We start from the raw sequence: 8,740 nt of genomic DNA, 5'->3' as shown, positions 1-8,740 counted from the left end.
TTCTGTCTTACCCTGAACATTTCCCTATTACAGAAAAGAGACCATCTTCTTAGAACTAGCCTGCCTTTTTCCCTCCTGTTACTCTAATTGCGGACTGAGCCTGAGTCCTGGCAGTTGTAACAGAGCAGGTTCTGCCCACCATCCTCAATAAGATATTTAAGAGAGCCAAACTGATAGAGAAGAACAGAGAAAGGGATATTTGCTTAATATTAGCCACACTGGAAAAGGAGTCAGAAATCCAGAGACCCCGGGCTCCCTACTGCTTCACCTCCTAATGATGTGAAAAACTGTCTTCCATCAAGGTTTGATTCTAAAGGAAAGTCATGAAATACACATAAGTCAAAAACTCAGGTGTGGTTCCCCAGCCACTGGTGTCTCAGCTCCAGTCTTTCCTTTGGGGCCTCGTGACAAGTTCTCAGTGTTTTCCTTGAGACAAATTTTCTCCTCTGCCAGCCACATCCTTTTCTTTTCTAAACATGATTTTCCCAGGTAAATCTGAATTTTTGGAGTCCATTGTTTCAACAGTTTGATAGTCAAATGGAAGGACGAGATTGGGTCTTGATAATACTACCATTACTGCCACCAGGCTGGATATACTCTCAGCATCTTTAGTTAAGGTATCAAATCATTAAACTACATGTAAAATACAAACAACAGTAATTTCCTCTAAGAAGGTAGAAGCAAAATCCATCTTTAGAGCAAGGTATATAAGCTTTCATCAAATCAAAGTTCAGGTTTAAGAAGAATTTCTTTAGAAATATCATTGCAAGGGGAAACAGAGACTGCTGGATCCATTGCAATAGAGAGAATGTTGGAAGAATCTGTGCAAACATTCATGAACGAGGTAAAATAGAACAATAGATTTCATGAAGCTGGACTGAACCAAGTAACGAGTAATGGGATAAAAGTGTGGTGGGACTGAAAAAACTGTCCCCCAGCCTTGCTATCACAGCCTTGGCAATCCCTCTGTGCTCCACCAAAGAATGTTTCCTGCCTGAGATGCAAATTGAAACAAAGACCATAAATCTGGTAGGGGAGACTCACAACCAAAATCTGATTGGTAAGCATGCCTTTCTCAGTTGTCAGTAGGGCAAGATTGTCACCTTAGCATTTATGAGGTAAAGGAAGAGAGTGTGGGAGCTGCACATCTAACTTCATCACAATACAGAACACAGCAGTTGGTCTTATATATGTGATGTGCTGTGTAAGACTGTTCAGGGACATAGCCCGTGTTCTAAGCGAAGAAGTCTGTGAAGACGTGGGTTAGAAGGCATGCATTCTCAAATTTGAACTTTTTCTCAATTCCTGTCTTTTTATTTATTCATACACAGCTACTTGTCTTCTGGTTTGTTGAAGCAGTAAGTCAGACAACACTTGGGACAGTAATGTCTGTCAAAGTGGTTAGCCATGAAAATCCCAGCACCACATTCATCAGAAGGGCACTCTTGACAAAGACAACTAATTTTGACATTTTCATCCACCTATGGTACTTCAACTTAACCGTCTTTCTCTTATGCTTGTTCTTCTTGGGAGTGGTGGAAGACTTTTCTTCCTTTTCTTAGCACTACCATGAAATCTCAGCACAAGATAAAGGGTGGATCTTTTGAATGTTGTAGTCAGACCACGTAGAGCCATGTTCTAGTTGCTTTACAGTGAAAATCAGCCTCTGCTTATCAGGAGGAATTTTTTCTTATCCTGCATATTGGTCTTTACATTTTCTATAGTGTCTGAGGGTTCAAATTCGAGTGTGATGTTTTTCCCCGTCAGGGTCATCATAAAACTCTGCATCTTGGCGGCAGTTCCACCACAGATTGCAGATCCTTAAATTTTAAACTTTGGAATTTGAGAAAAACCCAAACATAGGAGAGTCCACATGATCTTCTTCCAACATTCTTCATGGAAGCAGACCAGAGATTTAAAATGTATCCCCAAGAAAGGTCATAAAACCTTTCTTTTAGACATTTACTCAGTATACTTCAGATATATGCCCTTTAGCTATACACTCAGCATACTTCAGACAGACACATTTTAAGTACACTAAGGACATATGTAAAGGGAGGACAGAGACATCTCCTTAAACACAGAGACCCATGAAGAATCCTTTCTTGTTTTTCTGAGCATCTCTGCACTGAGATGCATCATTAGGTTAGATATTAAACCCTCTCCACTCAGATCATGCACCCTCTTTCCACTCAAGCTTCTGCATAACTGTCTGCTCGTCACCAAATTTAGCATAACAATATATTTCCTATTCTTTGTCTCCCCATTTTCCAGAGGTGTCAGGTCACATAAAACAAGTATAGAGTCCATTTGTTTCCTTTTGTTATGAAAGTTCTGATCATGAGACTCTTGGTGGATTGTCAGAACACTGTGCAAGAATGAAGCCTTGTCTCTCCCCATCTCCCCTTACCCCCATCCCACCCCACCCCCAAGATCTCAATTTTCTCCCCGGCAATTTTGTCTACTTCCCATAGCCAAGAGGATAACTATATGTTTTTCCTTTGGTTCACCTTCTTACTTAGCTTCTTTAGGATCACCAATTGTAGACTCCGTGACACTTGTTTATGGCTAGAAACCAATTATGAGTGAGTACATCCCATATTCATCTTTTTGGGTCTGGGTTACCTCACTCAGGATAGTGTTTTCTATTTCCATCCATTTGCATGCAAAATTTGAGAAGTCATTGTTTTTTACCGCAGCGTAGTACTCTAATGTGTAGATATTCCACACTTTCTTCATCCATTCTTCCATTGAAGGGCATCTAGGTTGTTTCCAGGTTCTGGCTATTACAAATAATACTGCTATGAACATAGTTGAACAAATGCTCTTGTCATATGATAGGGCATCTCTTGGGTATATTCCCAGGAGTGGTATTGCTGGGTCCAGGGGTGGGTTGATCCCGAATTTCCTGAGAAACTGAAACACCGATTTCCAAAAGGGAGAAGGGGAGAATGGGGGGAACTTGGGGAAAAAGGAGGATTGGGACAAAGGAAGGTTAGATAGGGGAGCACAGAAGCCCAATTCTTAGTTAAGGGAGCCACCTTAGAGTTGGCAAGAGACTTGAACCTAGAGTGGCTCCTAGATGCCCAAGCCGAGGTCCCCAGTTAGTTCCTTGGGCAGCTGAGGATAGGGAACCTGAAATGACCCTATCCTATAGCAATACTGCATATCATCATAGAACCTTCATCTGGTGATGGATGGAGATAGAGACAAAGACCCACACTGGAGCACTGGACTGAGCTCCCAAGGTCCCAATGAGGAGCAGAAGGAGGGAGAACATGAGCAAAGCAGTCGGGACCACGAGGGGTGCACCCACCCACTGAGACAGTGGAGCTGATCTATTGGGAGCTCACCAAGGCCAGCTGGACTGTGACTGAAAAAGCATGGGATAAAACTGGACTCTCTGAGCATGGCGAACAATGAGGGCTGATGAGAAGCCAAGGACAATGGCACGGGGTTTTGAACCTACGTAATGTGCTGGCTTTGTGGGAGCCTAGCCAGTTTGGATGTTCACCTTCCTAGGAATGGACGGAGAGGGGAGGACCTAGGACTTACCACAGGGCAGGGAACCCTGACTGCTCTTTGGACTGAAGAGGGAGGGGGAGAGGAGTAGGGGAGGGGGAGAAGGGTGGGAGGAGGGGGAGAAAGGTGGGAGGAGGGGGAGGGAAATGGGAGGCTGGGAGGAGGTGGAAACTTGTTTTTTTTTCTTTTCTTTCTCCTTTTCTCAATAAAAAAATGGCAAAAAAAAAAAGAATGAAGTCTTGTGAGGGAAATTCTGAGTGCTTGTGAGAAATCTCTAAGAAGACAAGACATGAGTCTTGTGACTTCAATTTTTAAAAATACACTTTTAAATAAGAATTTTACTCATGTGACCTTTCTTAACCCTTAGGGTATAAATTGTTTGATGTTCTGAATAAAGTTGATTATTGCATGAGACTTTTGTTTGACTTATCTTTAGGGTTCAGTCTCCCAGGTCTCACTGCCTTTAGAAAAGTAAGCACTGGGGGCAAGGCAGTCATGATATACACCTTTAATCTCAGCACTCGGGAAGCAGAGATAGGCAGATCTCTGTAAATTCAAGGCCAGGCTGGTCTCCAAGAGCTAGTTCTAGAATAGCTGTTACACAGGGAAACCCTGTCTCGAAAAAAAAATAAGTAAACAATGAATGATGGGATGTTTTTCACCTCTCAGGAATTCTTTTAACTTTCACTATTTTTATGAAGCACAAGTACTAGAGAAAAATTCAATATCACTGCCCTGTAATTAGCCTGACTTAAAAGAAGTCTGACAGATCAAGGATAGTACTCTTTATCCTTATAAACTGGGGTTCTCTGAAAAGGTTGCATCTATGTTATATTTCCCCAGATTGCATGATCTTGAATGTCTAGAATATCATGGTTGAGAGAAATGATTGTTATAGGCCAACATTCAAAATTGTCTTGAGCTATTTTAGGGTCTTTAGTAGCTATTTGCTTCTGATTTTTTTTTTCTGAACTAAAGTTCTAGTGACTAAGATGTAAACTTCTGGGAGTATATTCCTAGACCTAGTAGACCTCTAACCTCTACTTACCCTAAAGCTAAGTATAAGACAACATTTGAAATCAATAGAAGAGATTTTTCTACCTTGCTATAGCTATCTACCATTGATGAATTTTGCAAATACAATAATTTATGACTTTCTTTTTTTCCCCTGTGGTTGCAAAAGATCCCTGAACATTTTAAGCAATGAAACATGACATTTGGAATACTTTGTACATGCCCTTGGCTATGGTCACTTACATTTAGCTCAGAATAGCTTATTTTCTATAGAGTTGTTATTTTACATTGAAGATTTTTATAGGCAAGGAAATAAACCTCTTGTATACATGCAAAATGATTCTTCCCTTGATCTGACTACAGAAAAATTATTGGAAAACTTGTAAAAGATGGTAAAGATTGTTGGGTAGTTGTTGGAGGAGGTTGTTCATTCATTCCTGGCAGCCCAGACCCAAAATAACCACACAGAAACTATATTATTTGCAATACTGTTTGGCCAATAGTTTATGCATATTTCTAGCTAGCTCTTATATCTTAAATTAACCCACTTATATTATTTTATATTTTACCATTAGGCTTGTGGCTTATCAGTACCAGTGCACAGCATCTCCTCTGGCAGCTATAGAACCAAAGCAGCTTTATTCATGAACAAAACACATTCACAGCATACAGAAGGAAACCCTATACCAGGTAGTAATGGTGGCCTGCCTTTCATCCCAGCACTTGGGTTTTGACTGAGGTTTTTTTCCTGCCTGGTTCCCGCAACTGTTAAGTCCCAAAGAAATCACAAAGAGGTCTACATTAGTTATAAACTGATTGGCCCATTAGCTCAGGCTTCTTATTTACTAATTCTTATATAATAATTCTTATAATACACCCCATAATTCTTGTCTGACTTAACCACATGGCTTGGTACCTTTTTTGGCGAGGTAGTCACATCTTGTTTCTTCTGTGTTTGGGTCATGACTGCAGACTACAGAATCTTCTTCTCAGCGTTCTCCTTGACCCACCTCTACTTTCTGACTGATCGCCCCACCTATACTTCAGGCCCGACTACTGGCCAATCAATATTTTATTAAACAAGCACAAGACACAAATGCTTACAGGATAAAACCATTGTCCCACAGCACCCTCCACCACTTTTTCTTAAAGAACAAGAATTTTGAACCTAACATCCTTTGTTTAGCTTTTCTCCTGACCATTGTCAATAACAACTTGTAATCAAAGTTCTAAATGAAGGAAAACATCCATAGTCCATTTTTTGGGAATGTGAGAATAGTATTTCAGGCCACTTCCTTCAGAATTCTGGTGCTGATAATCTCATGGGGAACTAAGGAAATTTTAGAATTATGATCTAGTCATGACTGAAGTATCCTGTGAGGCTTAATTATCTCAGCCAGCAGTCTTGAGGCTGTTCTAGATGTAGAACTCAGATATCTGGTCCTCCGCTCTTATCAGAGATTTCTCAGGGGGAGGGGGTCTTCCTTGATCAAACCTTATTTTTCTTAGCCCAGAATAAATCCATAGCCTCTCATTTTCTGTAGAAACAAAAGCAAAGCTTTTCCAAAGTAACATATCCCTTGACTTCAATTTTGACATCAAGACACTTACAAAATATTTGTGTTTTATTAATATAGCACCATTTATATTTAAATGTCTTTTAGCAGCTATTGCTGAAAGCAATAATTCAAAGATAACATAATAACATAGAGTATCCAGAGTCTCTGTGCACTTTTCATCTTTACGTGGCTTTATTTTAACCTCACTTATTTTATTTTTATTTTTGGCTTTTTGGCTGCAGAGAGACATTTGATTCTGGGGACTGCTAAGCTAAACCAGGAAATATATTTTAATGGTATCTTGACTCCAAAATTTGAATCTAAGGATATTTTGCTTTGGAAAAGAGGTTCTTCTTTTGTTTCCACAGAAGATGAGAATTTGTGGATTGCTTCCAGACCAATATGATTTGATGGACCAAGACAATCTGAAGGGTTACCTTGAACACCCCTCAAAAATACACCCCTCAAAAAATTACTTTGCCCAATAATCAGCAGGAAGAAGTTTGGAACAGAACTGCGCCCATATTCCCAAATATTGTTTGTAAATGTTTCTTTACATTTAAAAAGGGATATAGATATGAATAATTTGCATTGGTATGGATCTTGGTTTATTGATACAAATTTAAGGTCAATTTTGTTAGATGTATATGTATATCTGACCTTGATTAAGGTATTATGTTTGTGTAGATCACTTAAAAATGTAACGTATAAATATGAAATGAAAATTACTAAATACTCATCTATAAGAGTCAAGCTTATAGCCATGGTAGTTAGATTTTCTAGATGTACTGAGATATATTTCAATATATAGGTATTCTTCAAATCTTTCAGCAACCTTCATAATATGGCATTTAAAATGCTTTAATAACTTAGAACTTTTCATGACAATGAGACACATCTGCTCCTAGCAGCACCAAGATACTTCAAGAGGATGATGGGCATTGAAGAGGCTCCTTGTGGAGTTTGTTAGCTATTTGGGCAAGAAACTGCTCTTGCCTGGACATCTTAATTGGACATGCAGGACCCACAGAGCAATAACTGCTGAACTTGCCTAAAGGTGAAAAAGAGTTTTCAGGGTTACTGCTTCATGAAAGAGTCTGCCAGACACATTCAGGACACAGAACAAAATGACTGACAAAATGCCAATATAGGCAAAACTGTCTGCTTTGCAGAAATTTTATGCTTCATGGAAAAGTCTGCTGGATACTATTGGCCTGTAGGCTGAAGATTGGATGCCCCAATGATACAGAAGAACATTGGGTGACTGGCTAGGCAAAAAGATGTCTCTGTCAATTTTAGAGTTTTGGAAGTTGCTGACCATGCACTTCCTGTTTACTTAGGTAATATTATGTCCTTCTGTAGTCTTTAATAGAGCTGAAAAATTTATAGTTATAGTTTACCTTAGTTATGATAAAAGATAAAATAAATATGAATACTGTAACTGTAATTCTTGCTTGATAACTGTTTTGGTATATATAATTTTACTATGTTAAAGCCTCCCTTTTTGTTTAAACAGAAAAGGGGAAATGATGTGGGAGGTCCTTATGTTTATATTTTGCTTTTATTAGTTAATAAATAAAGAAACTGCCTTGGCTTGTTAGGTTAGAACTTAGGTAGGCAGGGAAAACCGGACTGAATGCTGGGAGAAGGAAGGCAGAGAGAGAGAGAGAGAGAGAGAGAGAGAGAGAGATACCATGGAGCTGCCAGAGTCAGATATGCAGAATCTTTGCCGATAAGCCACTGACACATGGTGATATACAGATTAATAGAAATGTGTTAAATTAATATAAGAGTTAGCCAATAGGAATCTATAGCGAATGGACCAAGAAGTGTTTTAATTAATATAGTTTCTGTGTGCCTATTTTGGTTCTAGGCAGCTAGGATGAGCAAGTGGCTCCTTGCAACACTCAGGAGGCAGAGACAGGTGGATCTTTGTGAGTTCAATGTCAGCCTGGTCTACAAAGCGAGTTCCAGTACATGCTCCAAAGCTATTGAGAAACCCTTTCTCAAAATACCCACCTCCCAAAAGAATAAAAGATAATAAAGATGTTGGAGGAGGCTGCCTGTTGGTTCCCAGCAGCTCAGAACTGAAATACACAGATACTATATTTTTTAAATCACTGCTTGGTCCATTAGCTCTAGCTTCTTAATGGCTAACTCTTACATAGTAATATAACTAATTTCTATTAATCTGTGTATCACCATGAGGCTGTGACTTACTGGGGAATGTTCCGGCATCTATCTCTGGTGGGGCTACATGGCTTCTCTCTCACTCAACCTCCTTTCTCCCAGCAGTCAGTTTAGTTTTCTCTCACCTACCTCTGTTCTCCCCTGCTCTGCTATAGCCTCGAAGCAGTCTTTTATTAACCAATAGTATTCACAGCATACAGAGGGAATTCCACATCATAAAGATAACATTCAAGAACAAAACAAAAATGGAGAATTTTCACAAAGAAGAGAAATCAGGCCAAACTCCAAATATACAATGGGCAAAGGAAAATTATGACTTGGAAGTAATGTAGAAGATCAGTGGGTAGAACATTACTGAATGGAAATACCAAGGCCTGAGAGATACTTATGGGTTTCACCCACAGCAAGATTCTTGTTAAGGACAAGTCTTTGCAGTGAACTCTTGAGGATACAGA

The 8,740-nt window shown here is 39.4% G+C and overlaps 1 pseudogene; it reads right to left on the bottom strand.

The window, feature by feature from the left end:
* Nucleotides 1–1,331: 1,331 nt before the first annotated feature.
* Nucleotides 1,332–1,788, bottom strand: LOC121461689 (annotated as a pseudogene).
* Between the last annotated feature and the right edge of the window lie 6,952 nt (nucleotides 1,789–8,740).

The sequence above is a fragment of the Microtus oregoni genome, unplaced genomic scaffold (genome assembly GCF_018167655.1).
Source record: "Microtus oregoni isolate MIOR12 unplaced genomic scaffold, Mior012 000023F_ref0000262, whole genome shotgun sequence".
Lineage (NCBI taxonomy): Eukaryota > Metazoa > Chordata > Mammalia > Rodentia > Cricetidae > Microtus > Microtus oregoni.
Note: the sequence above shows the minus strand (reverse complement) of the source record. Positions and strands in the feature narration are given on the sequence as shown.